At 36.7% G+C, this 19720-nt stretch overlaps 1 protein-coding gene across 9 annotated transcripts in view; it reads left to right on the plus strand.

Annotated features, from left to right (window-relative positions):
* Nucleotides 1-19720, plus strand: part of RBM47 (RNA binding motif protein 47) — an 80113-nt gene that overhangs the window by 41297 nt on the left and 19096 nt on the right. For 3 of the 9 annotated variants that reach the window (XM_072406289.1, XM_072406290.1, XM_072406292.1), the window contains exon 1: nt 6828-6844. The exons of 4 other annotated variants lie outside the window; for them this stretch is intronic. The gene's annotated coding sequence lies outside the window, so the exon portion shown is untranslated. Of the gene's footprint in view, nt 1-6827; nt 6845-15341; nt 15466-19720 lie in introns of those variants that run through there. 2 more of the 9 variants (XM_072406295.1, XM_072406296.1) reach the window with 2 other exon arrangements.

Genomic DNA, 19720 nt, shown 5'->3' on the forward strand with positions numbered 1-19720 from the left:
GTGATGCCTTAGTTTTAGACTCAAAACCTCAAAACCATAACCCAAAATCCAACCCATTGTAAGCTAAGCTGACCCCTTTGAGTACTAACCTCCTTCTTCCCAGGTGCCAGGGACTTACCTTCCAGCAGTAAAAGACACCGGTACTGAAGTCTTAGGCTATGTACACAAGTAAAATGAATCTCAGTCGATATGAGCCACAGGGCTCATATCGACATATGAATCTGACATATCTGACATATGTACAGGGGCCATGCTCTTTCCCCCCTCTGCATAGAACAAAACGGGGCTGTATGTATATTACTCATTCATCTTTCAGTAGTTTGTTTTTGGGGGCAATCATAAAGGATTGTTTCCAACTCCAAAATCTAACGTGTGTATGCAGCTTAATAGGACCCCCAGATCATTAAATAATCCATTAGAACTTAACTCCAACCCAACAAGTGGCCTTTCACTTTCCAGCATTGAATAATGTATATTAACCCAAAGCAGCAGCCTGGCCTAACCCATTTGCCATTTGTTTTACCCTATTATGCACCAAGATATGTAGATTCTGCCTTTGCTGACTCCTTCTATAAATGCTGGGTGTCTGTCTTCAGCATTTTCTGGATTGCTTCATGTAACCAGTGTGGCCAAAAAAGAATTCAGAACTCCTGATCTGCTTTTGGCTGCAGTAATGGCAGAAAGACAGGTAGCATTTTCTGAAGAAGAGATCAGCTACAGCACCTCCATATTTCTTTGCTGTGTAGGTTCACTTGAAGGCCATCGTTAAGAAAAATCCTGCTTGGAGGTATATGTTCCATATACACTTACATATAGTAGAAAAATACTTGGCTTTTTTCATTGTTTGGGGAACTTGAGATTGCACAACGTATGACCATGACAGCTTAAACACGAACCCAACCACTGGATTTCTATCTGGCTTGTTTTGTTTGGCTTTTTTGCTGAGATTTTGTTTCCTCTTTATGCTATCACGTGTGATTTAATAATCGATGAGCTTGCTCTTTTCAGTAGGTGAGATTGCAATAACAAAGTAGAATTAGAGTAATGTATAATATTTTGCGTGACCTTTGCTTCTAACAGATAACATACATAGTGACTTTTCGAGCTGGGAAAACAATGTGTGGCCGATCCAAAGAGGAAGCTGTGATTGGAAATGAAACTGCTTGTTTTTCATATTCAGGAGAATTCATAAAATAAGGAAGCTAATTTTTTATGTGTGTGCTAGAAATGTGTCTTCTGGTCTCTTATCTTAAAGTGCACATACCTATGTGATGAAACACATCAACTGATAGAGAATGACATTGAGATCACAGATGGGGGAAGGGAAGCCTGTTTTTGCCATGAAGTCAGATGTATGTGATTGTATTCTGGGGTTAGCAGAAGCTGTATGCTTACCCAACCTACCAAACGTCAGGGCTGACCCAGGTGAGCTGCAGCTGACAACTACAGAAAATTTTGGCACACAGTTTACGTGCATACATGTTTCATAAAAGTTATCATAAGGGATAAAGTGAACAAATATTGGTGTCCACTCTTCATTGGACTGTGGTACACACAATGTGGCTGTCTTATTTATGAAAATTGTATCTTGTGAACCTGCCAGGTGTTCCTGCCTAATGCAGGGAAACAAGCTTTGTGATTGGAGCAGTGCAGGTCATGTGATGCCCTCCTGCATTTACAAAACTGCCTCTGCTCAGTGAAGTCACATGACTGAGATCAGCTTCAGACTTTATTAAGGCATCAGTTGCATTAAAATATTATTTATTTTAGCTTTTAGTAATTAAATAGTTCATTTTTAATAAAATGTTATACAATAGACCAAAAACAGGGACAGCAGAGGAGAATTGAGGAGACGAGGGATTTGGTTTAAAAGAAGGGACAGTTGGCAGCTGCCATATGCAGTGTTTGGGCTTTGTCTACTTGAAAATAATTGCTCAGCCGTCTCTACAGTCATAAGCATATTTCCACCACAGACAGAACTTCACCCCAACAATGCTGGCTTTGGAGGCTATTTTATATTTATGTCTATGTGAAACAACACCTCAATTTTCCTGTAGTCACTGCATTGATAAGATGTGTGGATCAATTAAATTAGTGTGTCTTGCACATTGAACCTGTTGTGTTCCATTCACATGGTTTATTTGTTATCTTTAAAGCAAATCACCCTTTTCAGTTGATCAAAGGTTGTGTAGTATGAGGAGGGAGGGCCCCAAAACAAATTGGTGACAATTACTTGTTTTGAAAAAGGGGGAAATAAATTAACTGCACTTCCTGACCTGGTAGCTGATCCTACAATCCTTGATATTCACAAAATTCACCATCAATTCAAGCAATCAGGGATTGTAGTGCTTCATATGATGCTGGTATGGCTCAGGGATTTCTACCTGACTTTGCTGCCATTAACTTTTTGGTTGCTGGGTAAGGCTAAGTACACACATTAGATTTTTGTTGTTGGAAAAGATCTTTCACAATTCTTTCCAACAAAAAAAGACTGAAAGAGGCACGAACGAGTGCTGTACATACATCACTGTTCTGCCCTATAGAGAGGGGAGGGGGAAAAACGAGCAAGTGGCACCCTGCTGTGCTCTCTCCCCTTCACTTGATCGTTCATCATTCATGTGTACATGATCGTTCGTGCTGTACGTAGCCTAACACATTGGAGCCGCAGAGGATTATCATAGCCCAGGGGCAGCCACAGTACGCTTTTTGCATTTGAAAGATGGAGCAGAAGTACATTTTCTGTTACATGTCAGTGTGATGTAAGAATGAAGCCCCCAGATCTTAGAACACTGCGTATTCTTTGGGAAGGCCTCTAACAACTAAAAGACAGAGTGAACCTGTAGTGAGGCTTATTGGAAACTGCAATGAATAGGCAATGCAGGAAGGAAAATGCACACTGCATGCTGGATATTTTGTTATGGTGTGCTGTGTTCATATTCCATAAACATTCACTAGTCATACACTCTGTAATATTTTTGATCAGTTAGACAAAAATGGGTAATCTGTCTCCGGGATTACTTAAAATCTGTCATAACTGCTTTCGTAATATGAATTAAAAATTGTCATGCTTAGCACTTGTGTTCAGAGGCAGCACTTAGTTTTAATTACTTCTGATTTGTGTAGCTTATAAATTACTTTTTCATTTACATTGATTTAAATGGGGAAGAGGGGCTCAGCTCACTCCACCTGGAAACAAATGGCTGTACCCTTAAACTATATGTCATCCTGAACATATTTGCTCCTTTTGGTTAAATATACAACAAAAGAGTAATCTGGTTCATATATATTGTTTCCGTTGATATAGACTTTAAAAGCCCGGATTGGCCCACTAAAAATTATTTTTCCTAAACAGGCAATTTTAGTAAAAGTATGTGCAGTTACTGGGTCTGATTTATTAAAGCTCCCCAAGGCTGGAGAGGATAAACTTTCATCAGTGAACCTGGGTGATCCAGCAGTCCTCGACCATTTTATCGATCACCCAGGTTCATTGATAAAAGTGTAGCCTCTCCAGTTGTGGAGAGCTTTAATAAATTAGGCCCACTGTGTCTGCAACCCATTATTACGTTTTACCACTAATAAATAGAATTCATATTTTCTGGGCGTTGTGCAAAGAACCTATGTATAGGTGTTCAATGAACAAAATAAAACAAAAATAAAAGTAAAGTAAAATCAAAATGTGTTGAATCCAGGATGAAATATTTCAGTGTGTAATAATGTAACAGTTTATTACATTATTACCGATTGACTGATTATAAATATTTTGTACAAAGTGAAATGTTACATACATTTACATTGTAATCTTATGTAGATATTTTATATGTATGTTAAGTATGTACTCAATATAAGCTATTTGCTTGAGGTCCTGATTAAACCTCAGCACTTCACAGCACCCAAAACTGTTTTTTTAAATTGAGTGCATTGCATATTTGGAGATGTTTCCACATGGATATATTTAAATGCATAGTTTTTCAAAGAAATTTCTGTCCCTTTGAGAAATCCTTATTGATTTGATTTAAAATCCCTGAATGGCTACAGACACCATAGGTTCTCCATTATAGATGGGGACATTTGATTGGAAATGCTAGAATCGTACCCTGATCATGATTGTTCCCCTTAAAATAGCAACATCAGCAGTCAGAAAGCAATCTGATAAGGACAGCATGTTGGACTATCCTCCTGAAGTCTTGAGCCATCTGTAAAGATTTTTCTGTGCAGTTGCTACCAAAATGTAGGGCAATACCATTCAATCAGTTTTAGAATATGCAAATGCTATATTGCATGTGTTCAATTAACTATTGTGGGTATAAGCTTACCTATCAACCCTGTTTTTCAGAAAAAATTAAATAAAAGTAAAAAGAACAAAAAAACTAAAATTAATTATAATAGAACCTAAGTGCACATAGCCAAAAGTAATGCAAATATTAAGGGAAATGACAGCCGATCCAATCTACTCTTGTATGGTCAGCTTTGTTTCCTTTAGAAGCTTTGCATTTGGGAGCTGATTAAATGAGCTAGGGAAATGCAGTGTACTTTTCATTTTATTTCAGCACCTGGTCATTTAATGCAAGAACGCACAATCAGCAATCCTGACAGCTACAAATGACAGTGTTCTCTGTTCAGGCCAGAGAGGTCATGAGAAGCATGGCGTACCTGCAATCATTTGTCAGCTGATCGGTCACCTGACACACTCATTTCCTGTAATTCTGTGCAAAAGTCAGATACACTATACAGACTCTATCTATATCTATATCTATCTATCTGTCTATCTATCTATCTATCTATCTATCTATCTATCTATCTATTAGAATCTAACAACTGTAACTTTAAATGTACAGCTTGTAGATTTTGCCTATGTAATAGCTTATGTGTAAATAGGTTTTTATTATATTATATTATAGGTGTGTTTCTAGAATGTTTGGGACAAATAACTTATTTCCCACTATTGTGGGATAGACACCCGTCTATTCTCTGGGTACCATTGAGATGTTGGAGGGGGTGATTCACATCTGTTTATTTTCCTGCAATAAAATACATTATTATTATTATTGCATTTTTCTGCATTAAAATGCACTTTAGGTAGTGATCACGTTCTTTGCTTTGTAGATGGCTTGCAAATATGCCCTGTAGTTTTCCCTTTCAGTTGTGGAAAACTTTAAGGGTATCATATATTTATGTATTATATATGTTTATGGATTACAAGTGTAACACTGTGCATAGCTATGAAAGATTCCACTTTTTCAATAAGCTGTGTCTACACTCCTCACAGCATAAAACCACATGCACCTGCAGTATTTGTGGCAGTGCAGCACTAGTATATTGTAAAGGATTATAGTATGGGTGTCTTCATTCTTACTGTCTGTGTGAATAGGGGGTCATTCACAGTGAATAAGAAGGAAAATATGTAGTAAAACGCGTGATAAACCACAAAGCAGTAGTGCGTCTACAGCCAATTTTAATGTTTGTATCCTTTTATTTTTTCCAACTACATGTTTTAAAGTATACTACACAGCTAAAGTGTTGACTGTTGGTTTGTTCTCTTTGCACTGTTCTGTTAAACACATCTATATGCGTGTAATTGTCAGAATTGCATTGTATGTATTGTATTGCATGCAAAGAATCCTGTTCTGGTGGTTATTGTGTTACACTTGTGTGCCCCTTACTACTAGAACCTCTCCTCTGAACTCTCCCTCTGTTTACCTTAACTGAAAAAGATTGCCCATAATTCAGCTTATGCAATGGCTTTTAAATAGTTCCTTAATAATCCTGCATGTGTCATTGTGCAATATGTACTCACGGCTAAATCTCATAGCAAGCTATAATCACCATTTTGTTCATTGGCAGTTTAAACACAATGTTAGGGAGTGGCACACTGGCTCTTACACAAGCCAGGTATATTCCTATAAATGTAGAGAATTACAGTTACTAGCATGTGCTTACTTTAGAGAAACACAATAAATCCTGTTTAATAATAAAAATAATTCTGTTGCACTGGACAAAGGATTTCAGAAAAATATCACATAGTCATAGTGGGAACCCAGCCTCCCAGCATATGCATATGCCCCTAGTTACAATTACCCAAAAACATAAGGGTGTGGTAAATGACATCCCCTGCAATTGGCATTATACTGTTTTTATGACATAAGACGTCCGATATTAGATTGTGAGCGCCTAAACTTTTACAGGACCATATGTGATACCAGCTGGCCTGGACAGATCTGATCACGGGGTGAGCTCCAATAATCTATATGGGCATACAGCATGCCTGACAAATGTTTATGCAGTATACTAATATACTAGTAGTATAAGGAACTCCATGGTATACTAGTATACTAAGAGAACACCGTAAACTAAAAGAAAACATGTAATTTATAATTGATGGTTCAGTGTTCAACTATAAAGTCAATGCATCAGTTGTTACAGTCTTATTATCTGCAAAAAAAATCTTTAAAAACAATTCCATCCAATCTGGCCATGCAGCGATATATTTAATCTTCCATACCGTATATCAGAAATTCTTTCTCTTGTAATGTACTGTTTTGTCAGCATTCCCATCTCATTACCTCTTCCTCCCCCCAACATTGACGTCCTGCTTGTCACCTGGTACTTTCCACGGCACTGATTCTATGTTTATCCAAGGAGCAGGTACACAGACAAGTCCTATTGTGATTTGTGACTTGTGCATACAGTCTAAGTGGTGTACTATAAACAGATGCAATGATCTACAACATTTTTCTGTTTCTACACAGAAATGGAAAGACATCTTCACAACAGATGAGTGGATCTTTAAACAAGTGACTTTGATTGGTAGAGTTCTGTTTATCCTTGGCTTGTCACAGCTTCACAGGTGTGTGCTATTTAACTGCCATGGCTCAGCAGCCTAATATGTTTTTATCTAATGGTGAAAGACGGCTTATTATTTAAAACAGTGGACCTGTCCTGATCTACTCATGGTGCACTCTACTACACAGATGAAACTGATTTGTGTTAGATAACATGATGAAACTCAAACTTTCATGTGTCTACTTGTAGCTGCTTATGGCAACTATTCCAGGTCAGTCTTGTATGCTCTTAGTGTGGTATGGGCCAGTGGACATCCTGGTTGCTGTGGGCTGCAACAAAAAATATAATGCAAAAGCTGAACCCTATAAACAGCATCTTTTCGTTGCTTCTGAAAAATGCTTCATTCCACAAAATAGTCATTTTGACTATATAAAAATGGCAAATACACTATTGTGTTACTAATATCTATTGACATTGTACCTCAATGTTCTATTTTATGACTATTTTTGGCAGTGGCAGCTACTAAGATTCCTCTCCTAATAAATTATCCAGCTGCCTAAAGGTCCAGTCTTTACACCACAAATAACTTACATTTGTGGGCTTTACTCAAATGATTGTGGTGGGCACGTGTTTTAACGGTGGTCACTTTGAATAGCTCCCTACATCCTAAATCAGCACACCTGCACTGCAGAGCAACACAATACACGGTGACATTCTACTAAGCATTGCAATGTGTCAGATAAAATCTTGTAGGTTCTTTTTTTCTACTGTAGCACATTTGTTGCCCATGACAATGAATTCAAAGGTAATGGACTATATTAGCTTGTGCTTGCTGTGGGAGGATGTTGATGCACCAAAAATGGTTCATATACCACTTCTGGCAGAATACTTCAAATATCGTACATTAGTGAGTTCTCACAGCCTTTTCTGTACTACACATCAGTAAACAAGGTGTTTGGGGTGGCATTTAGTAATAGGCATTGCGCTTCTTTGTGGTTTTGCACTCGTTATTAGAACTATTTTATGGTCCATAAAGTGAATCTGTGGCCAAGCTAGTTGGTTGATGTTTGCAATGTGAGTTTTAGTGGCAGTCCATCTGACTCCAGACATAAGATTTTAAATAAAAATGTTACCCACAGGTTTACTTTAGGCACTGGAAATTTGTATGTTGTACTGTGGTTTCAGATTGTTATTGTGATGATGGTTATATATATTTATATACTATGTGTTGTTTTAACACTTTAACATCTAAATAATCAATCTGGTGAAAGCGGGTGGGCATTTTCCCCACTTTTTAATTAGGTGACCACTGTCTCTTTGCTGATGTTCTAAATAAAATAAGCTTGCTGATTCCAGGATTCATTGCTTATTTAGACTGTGTTCTGTTTGATGATTGGTTTTAGCACTCCATTGATTAATATTATCCTTTGACTAGATCTGCTCCTTAATATAATTCAATCTGTGTCTTTTTATTATAGTTTTGATTTTATTCATTTGTGGACTACATTACACAGGTGCTACAATTGGGATAAACATACCGGCACGGCAGTTTAAAAACAGCATCCCTACATAAATCATGTCATTTTGAGATATTTTTCACATTGAAAGGTGTGTGAATGTTAGGCGATTCATTTCTGAAAATGTACATACCTTACTTATTAATATGATGCTTTTACTCCAGAACTTTATTATTGTTATGTACAGACTTTTCCTCTTATATACAGCCATCTCTTTAGAGTTCATTGTAGAACAGGGACAGCTAATAGGCATGTTGAGGAAACAGATGAAGCTTGGTCTTTAGGGAAGTTTGCGCTATTTCCTTCCTATTATGTTAATTTGTCTGCTTGCTTTACATCATATACTGTCTCTTTGCATAATGATCTATCTCTTCATTGCATCGACACATTAATTTCCAGGTACAGATTTTATCTGCAAATAGCTTGCCGGATTGCCATGACCAGATTGTTTTACCAGTGTCTAGTTTTATTTTAATGCAATCTCAGTGACTTCAAGGCTTTACAGGTCTTGGGGAACCCCTGACAATATTTACCGCATCCACAACTCATAGTACATTAGTGTAGTGATCATTGGGAAGAATGTCTTATACATTGCTAATAGTGGTAAGAATGTCACCCTAACAGATAGTACAAAATTACCATTGGTATTAGTTAAACTGACCTGAGAGGCATAGTTTACTCATGTTTAAGGAACCCTAGCAACCTCTGGAGGAAGCTTAAAGGTTTCACAGAACACTGATCTAGTCAAGGTTTATGACTTGTTTAGAGCCCATATAGATGACTCTGGTACTCTAACTATAATGCTGTAGTTACTCTATTAGAGGTAAGTACACTTCTGAATCCATTCTTGCATAGTCAAGACACCACTTGTTTGCTTGAAATCATTGCCCTAAGTAGGTAAGAAAAAATGGAAGAGGCCTCTCTAACGCACACAAATGGGCTATGATATTGTGAAAACAATAAAGTCAACGTTCCCATTTCTATGCTTCCTTCGAGGTAACCAAAGTGATTAATCATAGAAAACCAAATATTGAACTTTTTTTTTGATCAGCTAGGAATGTCTTTTCCTCTGTGAATGTGGCCATAAATGTAGCTTCTCTTGTCAAAAGTGATAAAACTGGACTTTTCTACTATGTGATTTACGGAAAGCATGCCAACAATTAAATAGAAACCGATCAGTTTCATATAGCTATGGGTACAAATAGATGTGTGCAAAGAATGGTCTCCTATTGACACTAATGATTCAATTTATTTACCATGGTATACAGAAAGTTAAAAGGATAATTTTCCTGTTCTGTGAAGAAAAGGATGCAGAGATTTTCCAGCAAGATAGAAACCCTCTAAAAAGTGATAAACATGTCAGTATAGGTTGTTGCTTGTAAGGATGACACTGGTGTACTGGACTTGATATTGCCTTGCAGTGGTATATGTTTACTTTTTATATTTGCACATATGAATTGATCTTCCCCATTTGAAGTATCCATGGCTTTGTAGAACATTTATCCAATGATGAATTCATAAACAGAAACAGTCCACCTATTCATATAGTTATCAGTTCCTTCTATCATCAATGTTTATTTTTGTATAATCTAAGCTGGGCTGTGAGCTATTAATCATGGGTGGGTCACACCTCTTTCCCTTTCTCCCGCTGGTTGGCTGCACTGCCCGTTGAACTGACAAATTGCAGGTTGACAGTGTGAGTTTCAGTTGGGATTTCTTTTTTCTCATCTCTCTTGTACTGTTTTGTGTAGGTGTGCTGTTTACATTGCCTAAGTGTGTCTAAGGACCACGCCGTTGTTATGTACTGATTAGCTTGGACTGTCGACAGCCAATGTTCTTCCCACCCTCTATGAGATCAGGTCTTCTGTTTATTTTATGTTACAATAGATGTATAAACATACAATATACAAGCAGCGTCTGATGAATCATTGTCTACAACCCTTTTTCCAAAAAATTGAGATGCTGTTCTAAATGTATAGAGAACCAGATTGTGAATGTTTCCAAATCATTTAAACCTTGTGTTTAATCAAAAGTACTACAACAACAACAACAAATTAAATGTTACAAATGAGAAATGTATTTGGTAATAAAAAAGATCTACCTACGGTATTTTGAATTGGATGCCAGTGACATTGTGTAAAAAAGTTGGGGCAGGAGCAACTGAAGACTGCAAAGGTTGTGTAATGTACTAAAAACAGATCTAGTGGAATATCCCCCAATTTTACATAGTTTGAAACCAGTTAGTAATTGGTTACAAAAAGATCCAAGAAAGTCTGAGTCTTTCAGAAGTAAAGATTGGAAGGGTTACACCACTTTGGAAAGGACTGTGGGCCCATCCTCATGTTATCAAGACATGCTTCAACAGCCAACATGAGTTATGGGGGGCAATAGTGCACATGACATGTATAGCATATCTGGGAAGGCGCCATTAATGCTGAACAACATATACAGATTTTGTAGCAATCCCAGCAACATTTTTTTTTAGGAAAGGCCTATGTAATCTAAGCAAGACAGTGCTAAACTTTATTCGCCATGTATTATAAACTGGGGGATCCAGTTGCTTGAGTGTGACTCCTAAATTTAAATAACCATGTTGGGAGGAGCTAGAGATACATATTACTACAGAAAAATAGCACCTATTTCTACAAGCAATAAAAAACACACATGTAAGACACAACTTTGTGCAATAAATAAAGGTAACTGTTTACATCTTTATTTATTTTGCCTTTGGTTGTACTGACTGGGAGTAGAAATTATTATTTTTTAAAGTGGAACTAAACTAAAATCCTATATCTTCTTTGGTCTTTTTTTTCTTTTTCCTAAGTCACCCGATCTTGCACTGCAACGTAGATGACATAGGAATTTTTTTTCTCCCATTAAAGAAAAGGCTCCTTCTGTGCATGCCCGAGATCGGGCATACGCAGAAGGAACATCCAGAGCCTCCTAGGATGGGTAAGATATGTATCCCGGGAGGCTCTGCGCACCCATTCAAAAAGGGGAGGTGCTGCACCATTTTTTTTTAATGGTGTTGCATTTAAAAAAAAAAGAAGGTAACTTTTACTTTTTATAAAAGGGTTGTCTACTATGTGAAGTAAATATTTTGAGTTTAGGTCTGCTTTAATAAACTTTATTTATAAAGCACCAACATATTATGCAGGGATTTATTCTTTGATAATTTTGCATGCTGTAATTTCACCTTAAATGACAGATAGTAGATTTATCTATTCATGGCCACTTGTAAGTTAAGTATTAGGCATTTTGTTTTATTTTCTAATAAATAAACAAACCATAGATATGCGTTTGGATATTGCAAGGTTTTATGGTAAATATTTTAAATAACCTGGTAGTATATGTGGTCATTAAATAAGCAACTTTGCACTTTCCATCCACTGTGATACTGCAGCATAAATGTGTATTATTTATGTAATTATATAGTGATGACATTGTCTGCCAGTGCTTTAGATTAGAATCAGGATTATCAGTCCTGGTGCTCAAAGGACCTTACATATCAATGACCTACCACACTTCTATTAGCAGAAACATTAAACATCTATTTGGTCCCATAAAAAACATGCAAATTGAAATTGTATGTAAATATTATTCCTGTGAATTTTGTATTGGTAAAAAAGGGATTAACTCATTGTGACAGCAAGCAACCCAGGTACAGAAATTCTGCTTACCAGTCCTTAGCTGTGATGGCAGCATTGGTTTTCCTTTTTTTAGTTTGTTAGGTATATGTTAATATGTAAACAACCAATGCTTGTCCACGGGGCCACTTTTTGAGATTTTTGTGGGGGTCTTTAAATTCCCACTGGCATCTCATGAATGATCCCTTTCAGTTTTAGAAGGATGCAGATGCAATAAATAGGGACCCCTTCTTCTTGTTTATTTGAATAGGTATCAAACAATTACAAACAAGTCTATTCACTGAGAATTATACTAAATATTTGCATTAAAGAAAATTGTCTTCAGGACAATTTTGGAGATTGAATCCATTAGTATGTTTTTGGCATGTGTGAAGAAACCAGAGTGCCCGAAAAAATGCAAACAAAGGAGGAACAAACTCCACGCAGATAGTGTCCTAGACTCCAGTGCTGCAAGTACTAGCCACCATGCCATTTGTATGTATGACAGCTTTCCTAACATCTAGGTTAAATAAACATTGCTTAGCATAATCTGGCAGTTCATAGCAGGCAGTACAGGGTGTTATGTATAGTCTATTAATATAATATAATAGGGACATACATTTTATGAATTGGGATTGTTTTGGGATTTTTTTTACTACAATATTTTTTTTAATTATTTTACAAAACCACAATCTGCTGATTGCATATTGGCTCCACATTCATCACATTCATTAGTCACTCCTAGCAACCTAATTTAACTTTCTGCTGATTTGAGTAAAGAAGATTAAAACAGCTATAGGTAGCTGCATTGCTCTACACCTTGTTTTATTACATAGACCTAAAAAATTAAATATAATAGCAGTAACTGGAGCTTTATCTTATTACATGACACACTATACCATACGATCAGGAAGTTTTTGCTTTATTTGCATAGACTGCACTAACAGCAAAGAATGTCATCACACCTAAACGAAAGTAATTGTGTCCCCAGGAATAACTGAAAGCTACAAGTTCCTGGTGCAGATTCTTAACAGCAAAACCTATGTATTCTATACATTGTTCCGGGGCAGTGACCCAGAACAAAGTGAAGCTAGTGACTTTTCAGAACGAGCAGGAAACTAACAATTTCATTACAGCACATTTCTCTGATTTTTACATTAAGATATAAGGTTAAAGTTTAAGATTTGGGAAGTTATATGTTATTGTTAAATTTTAGGTTCAGGGTAAATTTTAGTGGTTAGATTAGAGTTGTAGTTGGGGCAAAGAGGTGGCAATTTCATACACTGATTGAACTTTTGTTTGTTTTTTTTCATTTTAATCTTTCAGTAAACTGTACTGAATGTGTCATTGGGTTACCCATTTTTACCTTGACATTGGGCCTGGTGTATTAAAGCTCTGCAAAGCTGGAGAGGATTCACTTTTAACAGTGAAGCTGAGTGATCCAGCAGACTTGCAATGGATCTGGTCCAGGATTGAAAACATTTGCTAACAAATAGCAAATGACTTTTAAGAAATGAATTCCAGGTTTGCTGGATCACCAGGTTTCACTGATGAAAGTGTATCCTCTTCAGCCTTGGAGAGCTGTAATAAATCAGTCCCAATGTCTCCAGTTCTGTGTTTACATGTACATTGTATGATGCTGTAAGGCACAGTAACTTGGTACTGCTAGTATTTTTGAAACATTATGGTGGGATGTCAGACCACTTACAACAGTTGCCTGCCTTGACGCAACATTTACAAACTCAGTGGACTGCCTTGGTGTGAATTGCTCCTCAATCATATGGTTTTTATAGGACCTGGTCAGTTAGGTGATTTCTGCAATCACTCAGTTGAAAAAAAATGTGTTGAGATAAAAAAAAAAAATCCCTAGGTCAGTGGCCTGGTTTGTTTTCGGTTTATAAAATAAAGTTGTTATACATACCTGTCTTTTCTTGGGACCTAGCAGACAGAACTGAAGTGGGGGAAGCACCTGATCCTTCAACCAGTATATAGTAACACCATGAGGTCTAGTTATAAAACCGTGAATCTGACATTAACTGAAACATTCCCTGGTGAGGAATCAATTCCTGCTATCGAAACACATAAAACTAAGATTTTCTCCACCAGTGAACTCCTATATTAGATAAAATTAGAGGCAGGGCAGCTAAGTATTTTGACTATTTAGGATGCTTTTTGTTGTTTATTGTTAGGTGACAAAATCATGTTAGGTTTTTTTTTTCTATATGTAGGTTAGGAGATGAGGATATAATGTATCCATTGGCAAAACTGTTAATTAGTTTCATTTTGCTGACTGTGTACCATTGGAGTGACTCCTCCACAGTGATGACAAAACCCCTAAGGTGTCACCAAAACAGGCGGCCCTGTGTATAAAGGTGCGTACACACTTCCAATTTTTATCGTTCCAATCGAACGACGAACGATCGATTGGGCAAAAAATCGTTCGTAAAAAAGTAACCAACGACGCCGACGAACGAGGAAAATTGTTGGAAACGAACGACCGGACCGGCGGATCGGATTGGGCGACGATCGTTGAACATCGTTCGTGTGTACGGTCGTTCGTTGATCGTCCATGTTCAGAGCATGCGTGATGAACGAACGTCCGTTCACTTTCCTGTCGTGCACATAGTTCCTCTATCGCTTAAACGATCGTATCTATTGTGTGTACAATATCTACGAACGATCGTGTCGTTACCTCTATGTGCAGGATCGGTGCTATACGATCGTTCATATATATCGTGCAGGAACGTTCGTCGTTCGTTTTCCGACGATAATAATTGGAAGTGTGTACGTAGCTTAAGTCACCAGGACAACTAGAGAGTGTACATCTACCGGAGATGTAATCAGAAGTAATGGAGAAAGTAATAATGGTTCATTTTAGGTTTTAGAATGGTCCATCCTTGCCAAAAACTCAGGAGTACTGAAATCTTAAAGGGCAGTGAAAAACATGCTGACTGTATCTTAAGATTTCAGCACAGATACAAGTTTTTGTTTCCTTTTATGTGTATTTTTTTTCCTCTTCCTCAGTTCTTTCTATTATTTATCAGAATACTGTACTGCCAAGCAATCATGCACTTTATCTAATCTGCTAGGTAACACTGTTTGCACAACGCCTTGTGCTAGGGCGAAGTTGTTTGTACCTAAATCACTCCCTAATGGCCACTTTTACAGCCTTGACTGCATTTTGTACATTAGAACCAAAAACTTTTTGTGAAACCTAATGTCTGCAATGTGATTTTTTTTACCTTTTCCACTCCAAGACCAAAACTTTGAGTTCCTGATAAAGTTTTTTATGCTTTTGAACTGCAGTGCAAATAGAATTGTTAAGCCTTCCCCTCCCTATGAGCTCCACCTACACAGGCTAATTACAGGTGCCCTGAGCAAATACCTTCCAAGGAATGTAAATGTCCCATTGCTGCTGACCAATAAACTTACGCATGAGCTGCAGACCTTGTGACTGAGAGTGACTCCTCCACCAAAAGTGCTTTATACTACTGACCTGTCAGTAAGGTTTAAGAGGTATGGAAATGCTTGTACATTTTAAGGTGTGTTTTACAAAACCACTTTCTTTTCTGCTTTATTTAGCTTTTTTGTTGTTAGTATTGTGGGTGATGTATTTTTTCTAGATATAATTTTAATCTTTTTAGTTAAGGTTTTACATTGTTCCATTTCTTTTATAGTTTTATTATAGTTGATTTTGTGAGGCTCAGTAATTGGATTGTAAATTTATATTGTTGTTGTTTTGGCTTGAATGGTTATTTAACTTTTTGTCTTTTATTTAGTTTTTAGTAGTCATTTTTTGACAGCAACCATGTGAAAATGTTTTATGTATAAACTAATTTTATTTACTCAGTACAATGATTATGGTTTTACTGCGACATTTTCTCAGTGCTCCTGTTTTAATGCATTATTAGGTCGCCACATTCTAGAGCTAACCATCCCGAGATCCATGGTAGCCTCTATCCTTTAGCTTGCAGCAGAAGCTGGGACTTGTAGTTTTTTAAAGGCTGTAAAATATTGCCAGTTCCTTTGTATTGTTAAAAGAAAAGTGATACTGTCTCCATTCATATTTGTTCTGTCCTGTGATTTTAAAGTTATCAGTACAATATACAGGCTTTAGCTGTGATATAAAATTCTTTCCAAATAACTAGGTTAGCATTACATAAACTTAGAAGTATCATTTCCTGCAGTTTTAAAAAGCAGGATACATATGAATCTCTGATGCATACAGGTTGCTAATGCTTAAGAATGTATTTATTGCCCTAGTTTCTGTAATTGATCAGTAAGTTGCTAAGCAGGTAAGATGTTAATTGTAAAGGATAATAAACAGTGGTGGCTTACGTAATTTAGCAGGTGAGGAATGTGCAATGGCTACTTTCAACCATTGCAGCCAAGGAGACATTCTTGTTAATAGATTTACATAATCCTATTTATAAAACTGTGTTGTACCTATGTAATTACAAAGGCTGGCTGGATGTTGGTGAAATATGGTGGCACATGAGGCATATTTAATTTTTATCACCTTCCTGCACCACAGTTGGTCAAGGATGTTTCTTTAAAATGATGGAGAAGTAATTGAAACAGAAAATGATCCAGCCAATGGTGTTTATCATAGGAAGGAACAACAGCAAATAATAAAGGGTTTGATAAACTGTTTTATCAATCGTTTTCTTAAAAACTGGGCATTTGCTTCCAACCTAGAGACATAAGATCAAAAATGGACAGCTTAGGAAATTTAGGAAAATAGGACATCTCTAGTATGTTGTCAAGTTGCAGATGAACATTATCCTTATCATTAATGATTTTTAGACAATATAATTTTCCTGTGTAGTGCATTATGTCGCATTATAATAAAGAATCACCAGGATTGGTTACTGTGGTCCACACCTGCATTTTTCCCAAGTATTCCCCAAATCACTGGCTATTTATGAAAAGAAAAAGCAGTTTGGTTTAACAGGTTATCCAGGTACCTGTAACTCATGGGACTTGTTTGTCTTTGGCGTTGTTTTTACATGGTGTTGCACTTTACAACAGATAAGATAATGAGTCTGATAAAAGGGCTTTCTAATCTGAGGTGGAGTAATCTTTCTAATCTACAAATTAGTTTCAATTCTGCCTTCATTTGATTAAATCCATTCAGTGGTAAATGGTCTGAGACTTTCTGCAGTGGTCTGAGACTTTCTGTAGCATTTCCAGAAGAGGAGCTGGACAATTCTTGTAGAGCTCGCCTATACCTGTTTATACTAAAGGGGTTAATGGGACAATGTATGTATTGTTCTCAAGTCAAATCCAATTATACTCCCCCCTGACCCTGTCCTACTAGACTGTTGACTGTTTGTTTTTATCTCACTCTCTTTCAACTTCACAGCAGGTTGGAGAAGATTTTTTTCAAAGCTGTTCTGCTGGGTATAGTGAATGCTGTAATGTCCCCACACATGGCTAGCTGGCTATAGACAACGACATATAGCAGAGCAGTTGGAACCTCTAGAGACATATTTGGGTTTATAATTGTGCAATGTATTTAGTATATATGCTTGATTTCCTATGTCCACCTCTTGTCAGTATTGTTTACAAAACTCATTTTTACCCGGATACCCGGTCTTAGGAAAATGAGCATCTATTATGCAGTGCAGGCTAGTTACAGGGTGCATCATAGACATAATAGCACATTTTTCTATGTTTAAAAAGGCGATGGCTTGAGCTGTTCAACAAAAATGATCACTAACAGCTTTTTGTGGTGCCCCAATGTGACTGTCTACAGTGGTGCAATTGTTACACAATTCTGCTTAGCTAATATGAGTCGGGTAATTGGCAAATTTATACTCCTTTATGGTTAGATTTTATCTGGCTATCATCTGATACCTATAATATTAAACCAATAGAAAAAATAATGATCACAATGTTTGTTGAACACATTAAACTGCATCTGAAATTCTTGTGGATGAGTATTAGTTATGTTATAGGTATTTTTAGCAGCTTATGGACCTTTTAGTCACTGACAAACTAACTTAGTGAAACTGATATATACTTTTTCGTTTTACTTTACTGAAAATGACTAATGATCTATCCCATTACATTGGAGCAATAATTTTAATGTATTCATGCTTATGTTATACAAACACAGTATTAGAAATCTTTTGAACCACAAAGGAGCTTGACAGTTCTCGGACAACCCTAGTAAATTCCAGAGTTAACATTAAATTAGTTTGTGCCTGACTAGCAGAACGAGTAAATCCAGGGCTGTCGGCTACTTATAGAAGTGAACTTACTTATACAATGCAAGTTTCAATATATTTTTGATTCTTGTTTGCTAACTGGTATCTAAACTATATAAAGAATATAACATTTTCACAGCACAAGACAGTTTGTGTCATGGACACCCTAACTACTTACAGTCACGGGTTAGATTGCAACAAACACATATAGGTAATGAGTGCCAAACCACTTTGTCCACAATGTATTGTTCAACAGCAATAAACTCATGCAACACATTTTAGGGGGAAGGGCAAAAGAACTCCCCCCCCCCAACCTTATCAGGAACATACCTAGTTATAGAGACATACTAGTGTAGGTGCAAAACTATCTGTAGACTTTTCCCCATTTTTTTTTTTTTTTACAAAACTTTTTGCAGAGCACCCTTAATTCACAAATACTAGGACATGTAGGACGATATATGAGCATCATTCATGGTGGAGGATTTTTTTTTTAATAATTTGTCATTACTATGCAGTACATTCTGGCACAGTGGTCAAGTAGTGAGTAAAAAAATATCACTACAAGTTTTAAATTTGTGAAAGGAAGGTCTGTGATAGTAATGGTGACAAAAATAGCTGAAAACAGTATATATGTCTAGTATATTACAGGCTTAATAATAAACTAAATATGATTAATTTCCAACATTTCTCTGTGTGATGTCTGAACGATTATATGTTACGTCTTGTATGAATACAAGAGTGAATGATTGGGACATCTCAGTGTCTTTTTGGTGGACAAACATCAAGTTTGATATTTAAGGGTAAGCATCTCTAGTAAGAATGACAAGCAGATTAAGGATCTGTCTTTGCTAGTTCTTATCTCTATATCTCATATGCACCTGTAAAGTCTCTCCATAAGTCAAGCGATAGCATCAGTGACACATGAACATAGTAAAAAGATTTGTTACCTTTTCTACGGAGAAAAAAGAATGCTGACCCAATGAACACAAAGCTCAACAACCCTCATCCTCACACACGAGTCGAACCCTGTACAACAAATTAATGAAACTAATATTTACTTTAATGAAGTTTACAAACTGCATATAGTCACCCATGTTGGATTTGTTTTAGGTAGACAGCACTCAAATAGCATTTTTAGGATTGCAAGATCATGAAATAATTTTAGTGTTGGACATGTAAAATGTTTACAATACTGCGTGGGCAGCACTTAAAACAGCTTATGTACATCAACCAGGCAGGTATCTATTACAGGTCATATCGCTCTCACCTTAACTATTATTGTACCCTATAGACAGTTATGATTACATGTTATAAATTTAACCAAAGTATGCTAGGTGCAAAGATCTTCCTGCTTCCCCTTACACCCTAGTTAAACATTGGAATATTTTTATTACCTTAACCCTGAGCAGAGGTTAGCACAGTGTTCGTGGTGGTTATATTCCTTAACAATCACTGTAAACCTTTTTTCACAATTCCTATAAAAGGGTTATACAAACATTTCAGATCAGAGGTCAGTCCTGAATTGCTGCACTTTGCAATCCAGTTCTGCCTATGTGACAGAAATCCAGATATGAAGATTGGTAAC

Source organism: Pyxicephalus adspersus, chromosome 3 (assembly GCF_032062135.1).
Source record: "Pyxicephalus adspersus chromosome 3, UCB_Pads_2.0, whole genome shotgun sequence".
NCBI classification, from domain to species: Eukaryota; Metazoa; Chordata; class Amphibia; order Anura; family Pyxicephalidae; genus Pyxicephalus; species Pyxicephalus adspersus.